General features: G+C 42.0%; 1 protein-coding gene across 3 annotated transcripts in view; it reads right to left on the bottom strand.

Annotated features, from left to right (window-relative positions):
• Window positions 1-23202, bottom strand: part of LOC139337920 (leucine-rich repeat-containing protein 4C-like) — a 165982-nt gene that overhangs the window by 37462 nt on the left and 105318 nt on the right. Inside the window, exon 3 of one of the 3 annotated variants that reach the window (XM_070972755.1) lies at window positions 18234-18371. The exons of 1 other annotated variant lie outside the window; for it this stretch is intronic. The gene's annotated coding sequence lies outside the window, so the exon portion shown is untranslated. Of the gene's footprint in view, window positions 1-10706; window positions 13056-18233; window positions 18372-23202 lie in introns of those variants that run through there. One more of the 3 variants, XM_070972754.1, reaches the window with a different exon arrangement.

The following is a 23202-nucleotide window of genomic DNA, read 5'->3' on the forward strand; positions in this document are numbered from 1 at the left end:
AAATACAATATGCTGACCCCGTTCCACAAAGGTGAATTGGGGTGCTCTGCGCCCTCAGATATAATTAATGCGTCTTCATTCTTAAATCTGTTTTTCCCTGTCTTTGCTTATAATTGCCTGAGCACAGGCCAAGTTCCTTGATTTAATTTTGTTTGATTAATTTCACAGTGCTTGGAATGGTATTTACCACTGAAATAATATTTGCATGACACAAAACACTCTTCTCCTCCAAAGAGCATTTCAAGTTGGCCTGAATGATGTTATGCCAGTGTGCACACCAGGAATGTTGCATGTCTGAGTGCCATGTTTATAAAGCAATGACGATGTAACTCTGGGAGATTAAAAAAAAAACAACATTCAACTTTTTGAATTAAGTTGAAATTAAGTTTTGAAAATAAGCGTCACACGCACCTTTGCTCAATTCAGTAGTCTCAGGGGTTTATTTGCTACAGCTATTATGCTATAATTTTATTCAATTTAAGATTGTAACACCAAACTCTTAAAAAAAATCACTTTTGTAATATACATTATATGAACTCACGCCTTCTTACAGTGGAAATTTAGCACCATTGAATTAACATAGTTAGTCAGTAAAGATCTTTTTTTTTCAGCATCTCTTCTTTTATTCGATGTACGTGTACATGTATGTCAGCATTTCCAGTAGATCTATGTGCCAAGATGATATTTTACATAAATGAATGTGTCCAAGAGCCAAATGATACTGAAAGCTAACAAAATCATCCTGTTGACAGGACAGGTTAAAAGTCAACATGAACAGGAAAGAATATGTCACTCCACTTTAAAAATTCACACCAAACTTTCTCACTGAATCCCAGAAAATAATACAGGACTTGTTAGCATGTTTCGGCATTGCTCCATCAATTAATTTGGATTAGGGTCCACTTTGCAGAGGCTGTAATCACAATGCAGCTGATCCTTTGATGTTGGAACAAATGAGTACAAAAATGGCAGAACAGTCTTATGAAGATTTGTTCTCCTTTTTCACCACAGAGAACACTAGATCTCCCCTAAGTCAGTGAATCGCTTTCCCCTCACAATGATGAAATCCTCCATTGTCACATTAAATGAGAGGATGGAGGATCCTAGCTTTTTGGGGTGAAAAGAAAAAAAAAAAAAAAAAACCTCCTCCACACTTTCCCTGTTTGCCCAGCCATCCATTGAAGTCTATTTGCATTTTTGACATTTATGGGTGTGCTCCTACACTTGCAGTATAATTTATATGACTTATACAGCTCATTTACAGATTGATAGCTGCCATTCTTAACTGGCTATAATGAATGCCTCATCACTGCACAAAAGTTACTGTGCTGGATCTGATGTTATGCCAGAGACTCCACAGAGCCACTTTCATTCTTCATTAAAATCTAATTTGTCTTTGGAAGACAGAAGCCAGTGTTTTTTTTTTTTTTTTAATGCATCGTTTTACTCTGTACGAGGAAACACAATTTGCCATTTAGGTTCATCTTTCAAAACTGAACACTGAAATGAAGCAAAAAAAAATTCCAACTGGGGAAGGATCATGCAATACTTCCAGAGCAGGGTGAAGGTTGTGGTTAACTGTTCTCAACACACACACAGTGATAAGGAAAAGGCAAAGCAGCGGTTCCAAACACATAAGTCCCACAATCAGGGCGTGACACTCATTTGTCCTTCAAAAGACCTTGTTCTGTCTTATCAGTCAATCAGTTATGTCCATTGTGATTTTGTCCAGACTACAATAGGAGGAATTTGTTTCTGTTCTGCTTCCATACTGAAGTGGTTTAGCCTTCTTAGCCGTAAGGGACACCTCACATTCATGTGACCTCTTTTAACTACAAAACTCCACATTCCAATTCAAGCCTCGCAAAAAGAAATAGCACAGCGGAATTGTGCCTAAGAGCGGAGAAATATGCAATATGATGGCCAGGACATGATAGGGCCTTTATAGTGTAGAATAAAGAAACACCTAGAGATGAAGCTAATGAATACAGAATGAATCTGACTCTCTTTTATGCTCCGATTAGTGTTATGCAAATGTAGAGCACACCGGTGGGGGGAGGAAGAGGAAGGATTGCATGCCAGTGACTGTAGGGGTCCCACCTGTTTCATCAGGCACAGAAGACCCTTTTAACCTGTCCACACTGCCCTAAAAGAAATACACAGCTCCCAGAGGGCTCTGTCATCCTCTGCAAAAACAGCTCATTCTTGATTTGCTTTTGAAGCGGATGAAACATATACCAGTTGGTCTCTTTTTCAACATCATGTGGCACAAAGACGACCGATTACCCTACAACACGTCTGCAGATCAGATGCAGATTTAAATCAACACACACCTTTTCATATCAATGGCATTGGGAAAGGGGGAAACCCACATCATAGGAACGAGGCTGCAAGCACTGCAACCGCTTTTCAGGAACACAAAAGGATAAATTGAAGAGGAGCTGTACACAGTGATCAACCTTTGTTCCCGACACCCACGCGTTCTCTCTCTCTTACACACACACACACACACACACACACACACACACACACACACACACACACACACACACACACACACACACACACATAAACCTCTGCACCATGCAGTCCCAGAGAGAAATGGCAATCCTCACAGCACATGAATATTACAATGAGCTGGATCTGGGTCATTAATATGACACAGTCGTTACACTGGAGCCCAATTAGCAGTCAACATAGAGCCTGGAATGTTCCCCTGTTACTAAACATAATCACTATATCACTGCGACAGACTCCAGAGCAGGGACGGATCAAACCACACAATCACACACAAGAAACATCAAGAACTCTTTCACAGAAGACTTGACGAGACGAGGAGGTCACCTCTGCTTGACAGTATTCACTTGACAACATTTAGAAACACCTGATCGAGTGACCTCCACACTGCATAACAAACCCTGCAAACAAACAAAATATTATGTAATGCTGTGGTATCTGCTTTGTTTGGGCGATGCCCCTGTAGCCAGAAAGCAATCAAGCAAAAACTGTCCCAGTGGAGTATGCCCAAGTGACTACACACATTTTCTAGAAAATCTACAAATATAAAAAACGAGCCCCTGCAAAATATTTAAAAGTGCAAAGAGAAATCTAAAAAGTTTAAAGTTAGAGGTTTATAATGCACCCCATCAGATCCGATCCTCCTCTGAGTCGTCACTATAATCGAGTCGCTAATGCATCAACAACATGATTCCTCACTGGCTTCCCAACTGCAAACACTGGCAAAATGAATTCACAGCCAGGCTGGAGGTGTCACTGCTGGGAATCAAACCTTGGTCATGGCCCCTGTTCCACCTGTGTGTCCTACATGACTTGTTAAAACGTTCCCTCACATGCAAGCCACTTCCTTTAAAAAGACAGCAGAGACACCAACAACAGCTCACTTTTAAATCTTAATATACTGTAACATTACCCTACTTCCTTAGACACATACAGATAGATACATAAATGTATAATTTATTCACCAACAGGAAATTAAATATGACAAGGCCGTGTATGTTGTGTGACTTTTTTCTCTCTTCAGTGACAGACGGGCTGCAGCCAAACGCTGAGGAGTCTGGCACGGGCTGCAGGAGGCTAGCTATTGGGCTGTAGGCACACACACGTGCACACACACACACACACACACACCTCCCATTAAGCATGTTTGGCTACCTCTTTACTGCCTCTCAACCACTTATATCCATCAGTTTAATTTTGTTGTTCCCATCCATGACAAATATTACCTGCTGGCAAACAGATTCGTGTTTGTCATTGATTGAGAGCGTCCTGTGTGGAAAAAAGTGTTAATTTAAATATTTATCTTAATTCATAACGGCCCTCACTCAGCCTTATCATGAGCATGTTTGAAAGACCACAAAGCCAGGCCAAGTGATATTCCAACTTTAAAACTGTTGTCAATGTATAAATAGAGCTTTCTTCGGTTTGTTTTTTCATCTTGATTCCTGACAAGCTGCCGGTTTGGAAACAAGTGCAAGTGTTTCATTATATGAGGTGGCATCTGTTCCCGATTAATTCTTGTCGTGTATGAGGGAGATTAACCATTAACCGGGCATGCATGAGCTCTCTCAATTCATCCAGGCCTCTCTGCAGCTAGCGTTTCAAAGCATTTTCCTTCCTCTCGCACACATGCAGCAGAGGAGCGGACTGACAGCCGCTGTCACAAGGCCTTGACCTGAGCAGTGAAACAGACTGGTGCCTTAGCAGACTCCATAGAGACAACTTGGATTAAATCAAGTGTAAGTCTATCCTTGTCAGATCAAAACTATCATAGTAGGGCAGCCTTGCCTACATGCAGGTGCCAGGATGAGTGACACATTAAGGTCAGAGACTAACAGGGTGAGATACCGACACACAGGCACACTGATACACACTGATAAACACACGCATCATGTACACATGCATGCACATGCACTCATGAGTGAAAACAGACAAATAATTGTAAACACAGAACAGAGCATGAAGTCTGTCCTGAAATTGGTGCATTTTTTGGTGTTTCTGCAAGGTTTTTGTGTGAGTCAAATATTTAACAGCACATGTGTTCCCTTGTGATTTAGCGTAGTGGTGTGTCTTTAAAGGTGTGAGAATTTCATGCTTTTTTTTCGCCCTCAGAATGATCAAAGGTGCAATGTCTGTACAGCTCAACAGTCAGAGAATGTGTGACTGTTAGCTGCGGTGTCATCATGCTGTGTCGTATTGTGGGGCTTCGACTGATGACCAGACTCCTGCTACGTAGCCGAGCTGAGCGACCATCTGATTGCCAGCCTGATTGGGTTTATGACTTAAAAAGCAGATCTGGGAGACAGACGGCAAAGCTCGGCCCAGATGTCCAGATCCCAGACACTCATTCTGCACCCCTGGGTCTCCAGAAGGCACTGGTTTAGGAGGGCACACGCTTGCGGTGTCATGCTCACACACACACACACACACACACACACACACACACACACACACACACACACACACACACACACACACACACACACACACACACACACACCTGTAGGAAAAATCTACAGAAAAATGTTTTCAGGCTTTTGAGCCTCTGTTTTTGAAAATTGCACTCTTGTGTTCCTGATTCTCCACATGACACCAGATGGGTTTTGATTATGGGGCATTTCATACACTTGAGATGCACATTATCGCGATGTGCATACTGTGATAATCAAAACTGTATTAAGATATCACATTCACAGAGGCAAAACCTTCCATTTAAATGTTCATGTTATAGCTGATGTGAAGGTGATTTAATTAAATAGTGTACCCATGTATGAAAATTTCTCTTTCTCTTCATTTCTGTCTTCCTCCAAAAAGCAGAACTTATTAGATTTCGTTTTTAAAGCAGAATGCAGCACCTCCCCCCCCCCCCCCCCCCCCCCCATGAATGAGTAGCCGTTTGTTCAGCAGTCATAGCATGATGAGATGAGTCTAGTCCTGCTGGTGTTAGGGCAGCCCAGCTCAGGGTCAAAGCTTGATGAAGGCCACTGAAATACATTGGTTTTTAATATCATAGCTTTGGGAGGTGTTCTCAAAGGGCAGCTGAACTTTCCATTATTTTATTCTTTTTGCTCAATTTGATTCATGCACATCGCAACAGCTGCAAGGCTGCAACTGATTTGTTGTCCTTCAGTACAAGCTTCCAGTTTTCCTGTATTTTGATGATTTCACCTGAGGAAGCTATACTGAAAATTAAGTGGATCCTTGTGAAATGCCAGTTCTGCTTCATTGGAGAGCAAAGTACAAAATCTTTTGCAACTAGCCCTCCAGATAAAGCCTGCAATTTGTGGACAAAATACTGTGTGAAAGAAAGGCTTCTTCTCCAGTGGGAGAAACCCATCAGCTCTAACAGGTCAAGTATCCATTACAGCTACAGGGCATTTTCTTTTTATCTCAAAAACAACACTACAAGTTAAAAGGTAAACAGTACATCCTCTTGTGCCTACATGTACATGCTTGTGTCAACAACAACACAGCTTTTCTCTGTATTCAATAACTCCTCTTAGACTGGGAAACTGCTTAATTTGGTTGACAGGATACAGGAAGCATGTGAAGAAAATTCACAGCAATGAAGCGAGATAACAACCATTTCCAGCAGACTAAAGGTCTGTGCATTTACTTACTGGTTTTGTCACTGAAAGCTGGTGTCCATTGACAACCTCTATTTTAGCTAGCAGCTCATAAGCTGCCTGGGGATGCGCTAGTCATGGCTCTGTTGCTATGCGACCACTAAAAACCTGTTTGAAGGGCATCTCTCCACTTAAAATGTTTTTTAACTTTGTGTGTTTAGAGCACAGAGCACCGAGCACACTCAGCTCACTCTAAATTCCACAGTAAACAACAAAAGATTGAGAAGACAGTGCTTGAGAGGAAAGGCTCACATTCCTACCCTGCCTAAAGTTTTTTTTTTGTCTAAGTAGGACTTAAATATCTTACCTTTGTAAGGCCCAATCTGGAAAAATAAAGGGAGAGTAAGAGAGATGCGGCCACCCTTTCCCTGGCTATTTAACCTTTTAATTTAGCAGGAGGAATTAATGTGGTGGCCTGGGTCAGCATCACTTTAAACAGATGCCACCAGGATGCCCCAAAGGCAGGAAGAATGACTGTGGTGCACATGTATATATTTCTGTTTGTGTGTGTGTGTGTGTGTGTGTGTGTGTGTGTGTGTGTGTGTGTGTGTGTGTGTGTGTGTGTGTGTGTGTGTTTTTCTGAGCATTTGCGCTGTACTCATGCAAGCTGTTATTAGCAGAGTCGTCACATCAGTCCTACCTCGGGTGCTGTCACTCTCATTTTAGCACCATGTGACATTACAGTGAGGTCAAGAAAAGACAGAGTGGCAGAGGAGAGGAAGGTGGGGATTACTAAATCGAAAAGACACCATCATCACGACTGGCAAGGTGGGTGATGTAAGGTAAGTGGTGAGTAATGATGTGCCCTGAATTCAGGTCAGTGCTCTTAGCTCAATTTTACGAAGGAAGCGAGGAAACGGAGAGATAGTGATGGAGGTGGAAGAATTCCTGTTTAGCCCTGAGTCACAGCAGCAAAAAATATTTCAAGCTGTTGTTTCAAAATAGCAGAAACACAAGCAAAACACCTCACGATATCGCCACACTGAATTCACTTATCTGTCTCTCATTTAATCCATTCCTGTTTGCATGATAAGAGTGGCAGTGGAGAGAGGCGGTCAGGGAAAAAGAAGCACTGCTCCCTGGCCCCTAGAATGACAGAATGGCACTTTTATGATGTCTCCCAGATTATTCCCAGAGATGGATGGCCTAAGTTGGAACACCAATTGATTAATCCATCGACTGACGGAATGTGCTGCAGCCCGTCCCCCTGCTCAGCTGTTCTTTCCCTGGACAGAAAATTCAGCCAGACATGCTGGAGAGGATGACTAATGAGTGGAGCTACTGCAGACACTGTTCATGCCCATCTGTGTATGCTGCGACCAAGATGCTTCCTGGTTTCTGGTTGATAGACTACAGTAGATTATATATCATAAAAGCATGAGCTCCGGTTTCAGTGGTCACAGTGGTGGTGAAGCAGATTGGAAACAACTCTCAATAAAGACTATATAGGGATGTTGCCGTGACAGTGAGCTTGCAGTGACAAAACAGTGACCAATAGCTACGTTTTTACAGCCATCTAATCTGACCACAACACTCTCTTCAAAGCAGTGCATGCATCAACCACCAGCACCACGTTTTGAAAGAGACTGAGGTGGGTTTTTATCACCTTCACAATAGCTGCCTGTGATACAGACTTGCAACACCGTGTCACTGACCATCATGTCAGCGCTTATTCACTGCTGGCGCATGAAAGCATCCTCCAACCATCAATTCCTCTAAAAGTGACTCTCTTCTTGCCTATCGTCTGCAGCTATGCATGATTAATCACCACAAGACTGACCTCGTGTCTAACATCAGCAATCATCAGCCATGATGCACTTTGTGAAGCTTCAACTTACATCACTGCTGCTTCTGTCCTGACCTCAAAATCCTTAGGTTTTCATTTTTTTCTCCCTGAGAGCTGACAAGAACTACCCCGTGATAATGTGGACTGTCATAAGCTGGCTGCTTTGTTTGGCAAAATATATATGAACTTTGTCAGTGAACTAGATTTGAAACATTTGCCACGGTGCTCAAACCTGGTGTCACTGCAAATATTCATAGAACTGGATCATCTCTAGTGATGAAGACACGTCTGTGTGTATTGTTAATTCCAACAGAGATATAGGCTGCAGAGTGTTGCAATATTTGAACATGTAATCATGTTACACTTATCCTAATTAATGCATAACATATATTGTTTTGCACTGTGAATTTGGTATCAGTCATCCATTATGTGGATGTCGTCAGCCTTGAAATAATGGCTTCTTTCACCTGCAGCATTAGGACTCCCAGCTCCTATCTGGCCTACTACTTCAGACCTCCTGCATCGCACTGCTGGTCTCCAATGCAATAGCCAAGGGAGTAGATAACGGATCACTGTAACTTTTCCATTTCTCACTGAATGAAACCCCCTGAGAGGGTTTATACCCAGAGAAGATGAAAAATGTAGGGGTAGCTCCATTATTGATACAAGTCCCCAACAGTGAAAGAAATGAATGCTAATGGTGTCCTAAGCTGGGCTTTACAGAGATTAATCCGATTTGAGAAATGAACATTTTATTGCATGGCACAAAGTGCTGGCCCTGATCTGAACTGAGTCACAGGCTGAGGAGGAAAAAATGACAAAGGGAGTGTGGGAAGGGAACATGGGTATACAGTCTGTCGCTTTGTAAGACCCTGGCACCTCATTGCAGTAGTGCCCTTTTCCAGCTGACAAGTTCATTAATTTTGTGACATGGCTGCTTGAAATTATTTTCAATAGATAAGTCAAACAACAATGGCTTGAGAAATTGCATATAAAATATATGTCCATGGTAGCAACATTATCAGCTGAAGACTGGCTTTGTGTGAGCAGCAGGAAGTCCCTCCTGGTCCCTCTGCTGCACCTGCTCCGATGCTGTTTCCCACTGCTTAGAAGGACTAATAGGAACACACTGGGGATACAGCTGTTGTCGCTTTGAAATAAACAAACACACTGATCCACATCCATCTCCAAGAAAATCTCCACAGGGATGGAAAGGTTTGAGAAGTGTTAAATGGGGAGGAGGAATAGTCTCTCTACTTACAGTATTACTGTGAATCACTCTGCACCAGTTGCCAACAAACCACCCGCAATCTTGGGAATATGTAGGGAGGATTTATCATGCTAAAGCCTCTGACAGAGCAAAAACATAAAATCAGCCGTCTAATTTGTCTCCCCAAGGTGATGTCACTCCATCATATGGAGGGTTTTTCTTTCAGTGGGTGAGTAATGCTTCCCATGTTTCTCCCTTTCACAGGTGAGAGATGCAATTCATTCTTTGTCTGAATAGTGACAGCCACCTCCATTTATGCTTTTACCACCAGTCTTGTTTATCACCAACATGACAGACATCTATTTCTAAGCTCACAAAAGCACTGATGTGAAAACTTTTAACGTGTTTGTACTAACCTTTGTTCAGAGGGACACATCCTATGATATTCTTTATTGTTAATTTAGAGAAGATGATGAGGGGATGTAGATGAAATTGACACAATAATATAAACTACAGTATATTGCAGTCACATTTAGCGCATAAATATGTCTATTTAGACTTGCTCCACAGAGAAACTTAACTTATAAAATGGTGCTTAGCCATACAATTCTGCACAACTCCGATTCACTTTTTAACTTTTTGCATATCACAGACACAAACCCTCAAATGTGTCATCTGTTGCTTCGTTGCATACGGGGAAAGGATTATATTCAGCAGACTAGTGGCTCAGATTTTCAAGCCATGAACTACAACACCCGTGCCTTCTCCAGCTGAGTGGAGGCAGAGCGAGGACGGCAAATACTAATTTCAGCACCACGTAAGAAGGACAGCTCCCTCCCAGGCTACCACAGGCTTCTGAGTAAAAGAAGAAGCGGACCATAGTCTGACAATTTAGACATCAGTCACAGACGCATCCTTGAATTTTATATTGTAATACTTAATATTTTATACAGCATGTACCATATTTTTTTCTCAAATGTTACTATGGGAAACACATGTTTCTATAAATTATGCAGATTTTTAGACAGAATGCAGGCTGAGAGCATGCAGGTACAGCTGGATGGATGGATAGGTGGCTTTGCAGTCGGCTTGTCCGCATTCAGCAAGTCACTATGTGAAAAGAGGAACCACACACATCTATCACACTCCCTTTTACAAATATTTGCTTTGCCCTGTTTCGAGAAAAGCTAAACTCTTTGCTATTTTTTAAGTGTTCATGACGTCCAAGCATGATGCTCGCGCACTCAACTCAAGGGCGCGCAGCGAAACGCAGGCAGAGCCACACGAACGCGCGCATCTTTTCCTTATCTCCCAAATCAGCGCGATTAGAGATCTTTTAGTTAGAGGCCGCGATATCAGTGAGGGGAAAGCCTTTGGGAATGCTGTGCCCTGATTTAGTTCATATCACCGCAGTCATCAGGAGAGGAAGACAAACTACCACATGTGAACACAACAACAGGAAGAAACAGGCTGAATGGGGGAGTTGTGTTACAGCACGAGTGAGGCAATCAGACCAATATCTTTTTTTTTTTCTTTCTTTTTTTCCACGCCACAAACACTAACTTACTTGTTCACCAAGACGCCGAGGTCTGCAGGATCTCTGCTTTAGACGGAGAACGGTCCCTCTTCCACTCCCTCCCCAAAAACTGCATCGAAAAAACATCCGCAATTCTCAGGCGATTTTGCAGAATCCGTGCTGATATTTTCTTGTCAGACACATTTTGCTCCCACTCTCAAAACGTCGTGGTATGTAATCCACACATCAGTCCGGATGGCATGCTATTAACTCACAGTGACGATAATGCATCCGATATTTCCTCTTTTTCTCTCAGCGCGCACATAACACGGAGGCACCCACAAGTGCCATTGTTGAAACTACTCTTCCGATGCAAAGCGATACCCGCTGTGGTCCCAGATTTTCTCCAGATGATGAGTTAGGCGAATGTGAAGTCACACAGTTCTTGCTCTCGGGTCTGCCTTGAATGCGTTAGACGAAACCTCCTCACAGCATATAGAGCACGGAGAACCTCGTGCGGTCAGTTTCCAGGTAGATACATCCCAAGAAGCCCGTTATTAGACTATAACACAGACCATCATCCATACATTGAGGGAGGCAGAGGTGAGTTTATTTTAACGTCCCGCTCTCTGTCGTTTTCGAATGGAACTTTTCTTTAAGTCCCGTTTAGTTCTTAGTCATCAACCCCGCTGGATCTGATTAGATTTCACCTCACAGCCCAGTGCGGATTTCTAGACGCTTATTTCTTCTTTTCCTCCTGGTTATATCGATGAAAGAAGTCCCGCAGATTAGTGATTTCATAGGTATCCTATACATGGAAGAATTGTCAAAGTTGCCGGGATGAAACAATATTTCTCTCTTCTCATCAGGTTGCACCGCTCTCCATTTTTGGGAGGAAAAATGCGTTAATCGGAGATGCAACATGAAAAGAAAAAAAATATCCAGCAGGTATCCTTAAGAAGCCTTTAAAACCCCATCAGATATTCAGTCAGCAGCTTCAAGTGTGAGAAGCTTTCGCAGTACCACCAAAAGCTTTTTTTTTTTTTTTACATGATTTCCACGCCAAGCCTCATCGCCCTGTCTGTACGAGAGTTATAGTTCAGCGAAGACAGTCATCACTTCTGCGCCCTCGTTCCATCTATGTATGCATTTCGCGTATTCAAGCCTCCCCTATCCATTGATATGACACACGCACGGGGGTAAGAAATTGTTTATGGGTTATTATCCACAGAGTGCAGATGGCCCCAGCCCCGTCTTCTTCTCCTCTGTCGACTGCAGTGTGTTTTAAGCTGCTTCAAATGTGATCACAAATTAGCTCGTTCCAATAAGCGCACGCAGGCGGCATCCATCGGTGCGCTTTACAGTACCTCAGTGCGCTCTGCATTTACGCACCCAAATAAAAACGCACGGCGCGGCACGGACGGACACCGAATGTGTAAGCGCACGAGTGGGGCATCCTGTAGGTTACCTCCCACTGACAAGCTGTTCTCTCCAAGACTCAGAGTTCCGCCAGTCACTGCCGGTGGTTCGGCAGCAGCTGGACTGTGGCAGCGAGGGCAGGGAAAAAAAAAGAAAAATGTTTCCCCCTCGTCACATTTCTCCGCTTGAACTTTTAGAGCTCCCTAGAATTTCGCCACTGCAGGAACCTCATGCGCTGAGTCACATCACGAGCACTGGCGTTAATTAATAGATTCTTTACCTTTGTCCTTCTCATTCATTGTTCAGTTTTAATAGGGGCAAGGAAATGTAAATTACTGTTGACGCGCGCACCAGTTTGTGCTGGTGTCTGTGTGCGTGCGTGAGAGAAAAAAGAGAGAGGTTTAGAGAGACGGGAGACTGAAAGAGAGAGAGACAGAGTCCTCCCATGTGTCTGCTGCAAACGGGACACGACTGCCACCTACCGACTCCCCTCGCCTGTTTGCTGGATGATTGTGTGATAGTGGCCTCAGGCTGATTGTTGCATAGGATTGCTCTCCCATGACAGCCTACGTTGTGTTTATATGGGGTTATATATATCATATCTATTTGTATTTCAAAACGCTGTGAGGTACAATATGAGACAGAGGCCTACATAATTGTTTACGGTGAAGAGAACACTAACCACACAATCACAGACTGGAACAAATGCAAAGCACACGAGGGGAGCACTGTGACAAGATTGACAATCCAGAAAACGGTTTAATATAACAGTCCTAATCTCTCTCAGGCTTCAGCACTTTAGATCGCATTTATAAACGCTGGCTCTGTGTTATGAATTATGAAAAACACGTTGCAGACTTTTAGCTATGGCGGCTGACACAGGCGACTTCAGGTCTTCAGAAAGATTATTGCTTGTGGAATGCTTATCTCAGGCAACCTGCTGTACAGCGTATATTATGCTAAACTCAGTCATATTACACAACATGCAAAAAAGAAAAAAAAAAGGATGAATTTGCAGGCAGCAGAGTGAGAACATGTCTCATCTGGGAAGAGTATGCGTTCATAGAGATGGTGGATGTGAGACAGCATCTGAATGCCAGACCAGGGATGTGTCCATCTCGCTGTCAGCATCTGATCTCATTTCCCTCTGTGCTGAAGGCGTTGCATCATTCATCTGTCTTCATAAGCGTCGACCTGCCTGTCTGTGCATTTGGCATATGGCGGTGAAGTGCACCTCCCTCCTGCTTTCCAGTTTGAGGAGACATCATTAAATAACTCAGTTATTTCATTTCATTCTTCTCGCTTTGCATTTTCCTCCACTCTGTCCAAGCAGGGGGATGAAACATATGGACATGCATACCCACTTTGCTCTTCAAGATACCAGAGCAGTGGGTTTTGTTGTGGTCATTATAATACCCTTTGAATCTACAGTATTTCCATGTCATTCACATGTACCTACCGAGGTCACTTTTGAGTGCTCTGTTCCATAATTTGTGTCATGTTGCTGTATGACAGCCTTGCCTAATGGTTTTGATTAAATGCTTTTACTTTTCCACCAGCTGGGAGTCTGTGGATCTCTGGTGACCACTCCTGACTACTTTAGGTCTTATTTGCTGTGTGGGAACCATCACTGGAGGCCATACCTTTTATCTTGATTTATGTAGCTTTTCAGACCACACACTCTTTGCTGCTGGAGACACTTGCTTCCCCAACGTGAAGCTTTTGGGATACTCAGATACTGTCGCCAGAATCCATCATCTTGAACACTGCATTCATGTCTTAATTGTAAAATGCATTATTCAGCATCTTTCTAGCCGGCCTGACACATTGAATTGATGTTTTTACTGATGTGAGCATTGGTCCTGAACGCTATTGAAACATCATAGTAAAGCTCACTCTGTCCTTGGAGAATGTTAAGGAGGCGTTGTACTGCCACTGTAAACAACGTGACCTTGTTCCATGAAAGGGCAAGACACATACAAGACTCATGAGGCCAGTTATTCCTGGAGTGACAAGGGCGAGTAAAAAACCTTACTTAAGGCAATGTTGCGGTATAGATTATTGGATATGCTTTCAGCATCCTTGTAAAAATGAATATTGCTCCACTAACAATGTGACTTACAGACGCAGTGGTGATGAAGGCTTTAAAATGATCGGTGCTTTATCAGCACTTTACTGAGACCAGCCCCGAAAGAAGCTGGTGTTTTGACAGAAGACTAAAACGCAGTAAAGCGCCATTCAGAGACGACTTAAGCCACAGAACTTCCTTTCCTTGAGAGTGTTATGTTGTCAGGAACTCAATAATACATGTATTGGGATGCAATTATATGATGTAATAATCATGCTCAGTATGCTAAGTTTGTCTCACTCGGTGATCAAAAGGAATATACATACACATAGCATAGGTTTATCCAAACAGAAGGAGTTAAGCTCATATAAGCGCAGGGCTCCATGTGATGCAAGTTTTATTATCATGATGACAGTGATCCCATGTTGCATGGGATATACATAAAATATACAATCTCAGCTGCTCGCTCTGATCTCCAAATGTCAAACTGAACTGCTGAGGAATTCTTTTCACACTTTAAATGTGTATCTCAACAGTTGGGATTTGTTATTCTCCTATTTCTGCTGTTATTTTGATAAAACACACATTATGATAAGCCTCCCTCTGTCTGATGTTCTCACAAAAATGCTCTTAAATCTACCTGTTCAGAGACAGAGTGAGCAGGGGGTACTGTGACACAGACAGCACAGCTGCCCCTTTTAAAGGATGCTCCAAATACATTAATAATGCGTGTTATTTATTTTGAGATCTGACATTCATTATTCATGATGTTGTTTTGGAGAGTATGAGACATCACTACTGATATCCTGCAAGGCTCAGAGGCAATGAAATAATGTAGTCAGGTGTGCTTTGAGAGGCAAGACGGAGAAAGTCTGTGGGCCTGCAAATGTGTCACACGTCGCTCGTTTCCATTCCGCTCCATCAGTCCACCTCAGGATGTGTAGCGTAGGAAGCTTGTCTTTCTCTGCCTAATGTTTGATAACCCTCTTTGCTTTTCCCCTGTTTCGCGGCAATCGCGTATTTCAACCACGGAATTTGTTCAGCACGTGCAGTCAATGAGAGGAAATTCAACAAACACCTCAGTGGCGACGTCTCTGAGATTCAAAGCAATTCATCAAATTTCACAGACTTGATAATTAGGTGCATCAATGTGTTTGCCTTCCTATTTAATCTCCACTTTGATCCACACTAATCTTCAACTGTACTTCTTATCCAAGGCTTCCTTTGGCCCACAGGGCTCCTGATCGAAGCATGAATTCTTAGTTCCCATTCTATGCCACTTTTGGCTCAGGTTCTCGATTCACCAATGTATCTGGGGCAAATTAAAATAATTCAAAGGATGCTTCACCCTAATAATGCTCTTTAAGCTGCTTCAACTGCACAATGTAATGGTGAAGGAACTCTGGATGACTGGCTTAGTTATTGGATATTGGCTGCAGCTCAAAGAATTATCAAGAGATGAGAAAGCCCACACTCACGGAAGGATGAATCAGTTGATGATGATAATCAGTATGTTACTTATCATATCACGCAGCATCATCATCCATCAGCCGCGTCCTTCAACATCAACTTCAAACTCCAATTAGCACACATTAACACTCAAAATCGGGTTATTTTTTAACATTGTGTGATCTTTGTTATGTGAGCTTTTCTATTGGCTCATGCATTTTGAAAGACACTGAACGGCCCCACAGTGGCAATCTTGAATATCCATTCAAGTATAATTCCAATGAGGAAGCTCCACATAAGCACAGGGAGCTCTCTCCCACTGTGCCTGACTTAAATTGGTCTGTTTAAAATTGCAGTGAGCCCTGGTTCAATACAACAGAGAGGATAGCATTTTCACACAATAAAAAAAATAAATATGTCAGATTATATCATTTCACAAAATGAGCATTTAACTGCAAATAGTTGATGAAATAAAAAAAAGAAGCATCATTTGAACTATAGCACCTAAAAAATTGATTCATAAAATGAAATGGAAAAAAAAAATCACAATATTCATCTCTCAGTCTGTGGATGTGAAAATCTTTGGATAGGGATTTGTGATTAAAACTGTAAATGATTTCAGTCAAGCTGTTTGTTTTAATTACATTTTAGATAAGAATTATAATTTACAGGCAAAAAGAAAACCGAAACTTTCTCCAGTTTTGATTTGAAGGAATTTACAGCTCTAAGCTAGTCATTTTTCACAGGGATCTTTTGTGTTGTGGACATTAAATATTCTAATCATTTCAACGGACAAAATGTCCCGTTTCGACCATGCTGATCCATCTGCACCCTCATTCCCACCGAAAGGACAAAAAGAAGATACAAACAATTTGACCTTAAGTGGCTTCCAAGCCCATGGCCTGAATGATCTGACAGCGAAAATAAAAGTGTGATTCATGATTTTGGAAGAGGTCCATTGCTCATAGAGTGAACATTTCAGAGGAAGCTCTGTGACTACAGATGAAATGTTGCGAGACATATTGCCATTTGAGACGCCGCCAATGTTTGGCCATATGGTAAAATACAGCCCAACCAAACACGGTCTGACAAACTTTCTGGAGTTTGCACACATTTATGTGAGGTTTGGTTGCTGAAATGCGTGGGCATTAAAAATTATGTATTCCTTTCAGGCTGTGTGCAACTTCTTTTGTGGGTCATGACTAAGTGCAAGTATCAAAATTTTGTGATGCAAAGATGATGTAGGCAGCTGAAATATGCTGTGTAAAATTGGACGGTGCGGGAGGCGATAGGGTGAAAATGATATTGGTGCTACAGAGAATGATGTAATGTGGTTTAGTACAATTTAGGGTCCATCCAAAATATTTATCTGAAGGCTGGTTACTCTGGCAGGCTTGACAGTTTTGTCTTCCATCACTTGTGCATCATGCTCCATAGATTTCGCTCTCCCAATTTATGGGATAAAATCTCATGTCCTGGAACTCCATTTACAGAAAGATGTGTGCAAAACACAAAATATATTAGATTGAAAATGTTAAATAGAGACTTCCACATGTTTAACACATAATTGGACCAACTGATGTACTTTTTTGTTAGTTGAGAAAATAAATTCTAGGAGACATGGCAAGCATATCTAACAACTCTGATAGGTGTGGAACTGGTTTTCGGGGAGGAGGAGATCAATCCTCACACAAAAAGAGTTCAGTCCTTAGGCCTCAAACCTGAAGAAGGACAAAGATGTGACCACGTGCCAGAAGCTGCTCATTCCTCGCCGTAATGAAATGCTTATTGCACAGAAACATCCTCCCATGCTATTTACTGTAAATGAAGAAAGTACTGAGCACTTGAGAGATTATCATGCTGAAGCTGAAGCTATCCCCAACGCTTTTATTTCAGGAATTAAGCTGGAATTTATTAGTCATTAGAGGCTTCCTCAATCATTCATTACAGTTTTTATATCTCCCACTGAATATTTTTAATGTCCTTGTCTCAAAATGTAGAGCGCTCCCTGCACATTCATATATTTATATATATATCTGCCGCTCATCCATCTATGACAGTGTAAAATATCACATCCAAACAGTTGCAGGGATGAATAACTGACAAGAAGGTTGATTCAAGTTTACAAATTAATCGCTCTTCCATCATCATGACAGAAATATCTTAAGAACTAATCTCACCGCAGTAGTGTATTCTCTGTAGAAATGCTTTGCAACAATAAAGCCAGCCGTTTCAAGTCAAGCATGACTGGCAGTTTCCACTGCAGGTGAACAATAGCCCACAGCCTCTACGTGACAAACCGCCAGTGGAACATCCCAATGTGAAATCTACTTCATGTTTAGCAAACAGTTAAGTACAGTATGTGTCTCATAGCTTAGCATCAGTATGCTGTACATGTTTTAATAACTCCTACCTCCCTGTTCAAATTGTCTATAAATGCACAGCCATTAGAGGCTTACTAAGTTTGCCACTGAGAAAATCTTGACTGACAATCAGAGGATAAAGCTTTAAGCATGACATAAACCTTGTAATCCTGTATCATAGCAGATTTAGACTTGGTGTAACCTCAGTTTCAGCTTGTTTATCTCCTTGGCTGTGTCTCTGTTCATGCAAAACAAGCAGTGCTCCAGACAATGGCGTACCTATTCACATGTGAGGCAGGGAGCAGATTTGCAGCATCTGGATGTGACAGCCGATCCCCTCTCTCTCTAATCCTCCAAGCGGTTGTCTTTCTGCTCAGACACATAGGGGATCGAGTGGGCCATCCATTCACATCCTGCCTGCCATAGGGCAGATAAACAGAAGAAAACAGTGAAAATAGCCACATAATCAATAAGAAACATTAGAAGGGGCTGAATGTTTTATTGACTGTGCTTGCATTTTGTTAGCTGGCAAAACATATACCGCTCAAATACAGTGGAATGGAGGTTGATTAGTGTCTCTTCAGGCTGCTATCACTAAAAACAGTAAACTGCGTGGGAGCACGAGAGTTCATGATGAGTTACGGATAGGAAAGAACAGGATTTCTGCAGTGGCTTCACTTTGAGATGCCAAAACACTGCCCTGCATATTCTTAATATTCAAGAAAATATCGGTAACACTTTAAATAATGCAATACTTTTGCTGCAAATACATTCATAAATGCTTATGTCTGCTGACAATTACATGTACGTGCAAACCATTTATTAAATGTTTATATACAGCTTAGAAGAGCTGAGCGGGGGGGCTTAAAGGAGAGTCCTGCCTAAATATTACCAGCCAGCAGGAAGAATGGCTGGAATCATAAATGCCAGGTTTTCTAATCTTTGTGGAGAAGAATGCAACTTTCAGAGGGGATAAAGAGTCCAGTCAGACCTTTATTGGGCCACTGCAAGGTATCACCTTGAAAGGTTGGGTATAATTGAACACCATGAGGTTCACTCCTGATTACCTTAATCATCTTTCTCCTAGAAAGGTCATTTTACAGTCTGGTTAACTACGGACAATAAGAATCAATGACTGGTAAATTATGACATTCATAAGAGCTGCTTGTGGTAATATCTAATGGGCAAGATAACACTATTTTAAAGAGATTAGCAAGATGAGGAATAGAATATGGAGCCAGATGTGACATGGCATGAAAAACCGTGACCATTAAACACAGTGGATGACTGGAAAGTGATTCGCCACCTCTGCTCTTGCCACACTTACTAAATGGTCACTTCATGATTACTTTTGAACCTTTTTAACCATTCAGATAAATCTGATAGATCGGATGATACCAAGTATCAGTAATATACTGGGTTTGGAATTAGCACAACAGATGGCTGCTGTCCTAGAAAAACCTTGAGCTTTGGTGGTTGTTATTTTGTAATGACTGGGGTGTATTGACAAAAATGTCCAATCTGGCTCACTGTAGAAAAATGGCGGTGCAACATGGCAGCTTCCGTGGATGAGGACCTGCTCCCTCTGTAGATATAAAGAGCTCATTCTAAGGTAACGAAAGCACAATCATGCATTCTTATTTTATCTTCATTATTATTATATTCCATTTCTGCCAATGGAGCCCCCTACACGCTGGACCTTTAATTAGCATTTTCAGTACAATTTTACAGTATGAGCTTCACTATGTGGAAACAGTATTCATGCACTTCGAACCCAAGGAAAAAGGATTTTGTTGCATCATTAGTTTTTCACTTTGAGCAAAACTTAAAGCGCTTGACTTGGTACGTGTCATTCACACACACCCACACACAAAAACACACACTGTGCAATCTGTCTTCTGTACACATTACAATAAAATTCAATTGCACTGATCCGTTATTGTTCTGTCATCAAAACAATTTTCATCTCAGGGTGGACGGGTATGAGGAAAATATATTTAAGCAATATCCTTCTTACAGTCCAAAATAATTCAAAGCTTCCTGCATTACATGTCCACACTTAATCCAAACACACATGCAATCCAGTATTTCAGATGAGCGTGCCTTTCATTCTGAGTATACATTACTTCTGCAAATGGACAATCAATATGATGAACTGGAGTCAATACTTAACGGCTGCGACCAGAAATGTGGTGGGCATTTTGTATAGTGTTCACTATGAAATGTAAGATTGCTTTCAGGCGTTTTTTTCTGTTTGCTTCTGCTCACGAGCTGCTCCACTGCACCAGAAAAAGCTGCTGGCAAAAAGAAAGAAAGAAAGAAAAAACACTTGATCTCTGCCACTTGCAATATGAATAAGAAAACAATGTGAAAATACTAAAATACTGTATTTCTGTTTGGAGGAGGAAGAAAGTGGGCTGGGTAAATAGACCCCCCCCCCCCCCCCCCGCCAGAAAAATTATACACAAGTTGGAAGTGAGGACAGACCACACAAAGTCAGAAGTGCAAAGAAAAGTTTGAGCTTCTTTGGGTGACCTGGAACTTTCTATCAGTCGAGACTGAACTCTACTGCTCTGCATTATTCTGAAATTTGACAGGCAATCACAGTGAAGAGCAATTTAAAGAAGTATCCATCCATCCATCCATTGTCTATACCCGACTATCCCTTGCGGGGGGGGGGGGGGGCGCCTATCCCAGCTGTCAACGGACGAGAAGTATCACATGCATTTGAATTTCAAAAGGTATTTTCATTATTTAGCCCTTGTACTCAACAGTGCCACAACATCCCAACATCTATCTGACACAGTAAAACTGGAAAGGTTTCATTACTAAAGGATATATTAGAGTGCAGATGTATTGGATTGCATTTCACGTGGCTGTGTGCACCTAATATGGCAAGTTAGAGAGAGAGAGAGCGAAAGAGCGAAGAGACTGCAAAGCAACAAAGACACAGAATCAGACAGACCCAGTAAAAATCACAGAGAAACAAATTAACTTCTCTCTGGCTTGAGTTTTGCTTAATTAATAAGGCTCAGCATTCTATAATAAACAACAAAACCACATACTGGAGGCTAGTTTCTGCTCTATATTTAATCTACGCTAGAAGTGGAGGAGCTCAGACTGACCCTGTGTGGATTGCATTGTGCAAAAGTCCAGAGACACCAGTGATAAGCTTTTTCTCCAAACTCTCTGCCAGCAATTTAAGCCTTGCCCTTTGCCATAATCCCTCCCAGACTCACTACTGGCTGACATGCAGAAGAGTATCTATCCTAACTCAAGTTCCCAAACTGTGCCCCGCTGATAATGTTCAGGAAACCAAATTCCAAGCAAATGAAATGTAAGTCCTCTGATACCACTGTTCCATAATACGCCTCGACTGTATTTTGATGTGCATAAATCCTGGCATTCTCATCTTGGAAGTCATTGAAATATTACAGAAGATAAAAAATTCTTCCAAACTCAGAGCTCTTATCTTCTCTGTAGCACTGCGGACATGTATGAAGACAGCATGACATCTCTTATTCGCCCTTTTGACATGCCTGCTGATATTTTTCCTTCATCGTTTTGGATGACATTCACATTTTTTCAACATACAACACAAAGTGTTCCCCTCTGAAGGCAGCTGCAACATGAACGCTGGGGGACAAAATCAGCTGTCCAATTTCTATGTAAAGAATGAATTTCAGATTCAGATTCAGTTAACAGAGTTATGATTCACAGTTATGAGGCTTTATCAGTGTTAGACAAACGGAGAGGGTATGATCAGTAAAATCTTTTTACCATCCCTCCTCCGCAGCTCACCAAGGGCACACTGTCAGAGGTGATTTTTCTTCTTCTCTGCTGTGTAAAGGCAAACTCTGGAAGTTATCCACTTGGTTTGACTGTCTTTGATTACTGAAGCCTCATATTAGCTTCATCTGAACCTCAGAATGAGCACTCTTGCAGTCAGGGCGGAACAGGAGGAGAGATGAGGACACATTTTAACTTTCAATGCACACATGAACACGTGAGTATTGTTTTAAGGCAGACAGGAAGAAATGTGAACTTACCTTTAAGCGCAGTGTATCAATAGGACTTAATTATCTTAATAGTGATTTTAGTGTTTTTAGAGTCTATCAGGATTCTACCCTCGTCTCTACTGTCTCTGCTGTTTTCCCATCCCTGCTCTGTCCTGTTGGACTCTCTCCCTACGTTTACACGTAGCAGGGTATATGGAAAACGGATATTTTAGCCCCTCTGTTAAATAACATCGTGCACACAACATCATTTTCAAAAATGTTGTCGTTTACATGAACCCGGTATAAATCTTCCGTCGAGCGGGTCATAACTATGCCAAACCTATGGGCGTGAGTGTAAACATAGGTCGCTCACATGACGTTAAGTGTGACATTTCGGAACCTAAAACACCGTTTAACCCAATTTACACGCCGACAAATAACCGGCGTTTTCAGAAATCTGCACTTTGGCCGGAGTTTTTTAAAATGATCGTTTTCCGTGAAAAAAAAACAAAAACGTTTGTGTGTAAACGAGAGGCCAAACCGCATGAAAACATATCGTCGCTGTCCGATAAAAAACACGTATCTCCACTTTTAACGATTTTGACTTTCCATTGGCTAAGGAATATTCACATTCTCCTCCAGCAACAGGTAGCATTGGGGATCCAAGTGACCAATGGAAAGACGTTTTATTACATCATATATTTAACACGTATCTCCATTGGGTGTCAGAAGTGTCCATCAATGCGCGTATCTCCCGTATGCACATATGTCAATCTATTGTATGACAACTGTGTTCAAGTTTTTGACTAGTTAACAGACATTCACGATTGTCATTTGCACGTAGTTTCCCTAAGTGTAAACGGGGTCTCTGTGTTTGTGTATATGGGTGTGGCAACCTGGTTTCCTCCTCCCTCCCTCCTGCACACCTGCTGCCACTCATCAACTACACCTGCAGCCTGCAGGATGTGAACTCCAGGCTCTTCACTCTGCTCTTCCCCACATCATTCCGTGTCATAGTGGTGCTATGTTCAGCAGCCTCTCCAAGTTTTTAAAAACCTGCCAATTCCAATTTCCCTGTGCTTCAGGTCCGTTGACTCCTGCCCTCCTGATTTGCTTGCTACGCCCTGATCCTCATCAGTCTCCTGACGATTCCAGCCACTACCTGCCTGTTTTGCCTTGATTCACAATGCACAGTCTAGGCAGCCAGGCTCCATCTCTCCAGATATCCACCACTAACTCATTTTAGAACA

Source organism: Chaetodon trifascialis, chromosome 10, assembly GCF_039877785.1.
Source record: "Chaetodon trifascialis isolate fChaTrf1 chromosome 10, fChaTrf1.hap1, whole genome shotgun sequence".
NCBI classification, from domain to species: domain Eukaryota; kingdom Metazoa; phylum Chordata; class Actinopteri; order Chaetodontiformes; family Chaetodontidae; genus Chaetodon; species Chaetodon trifascialis.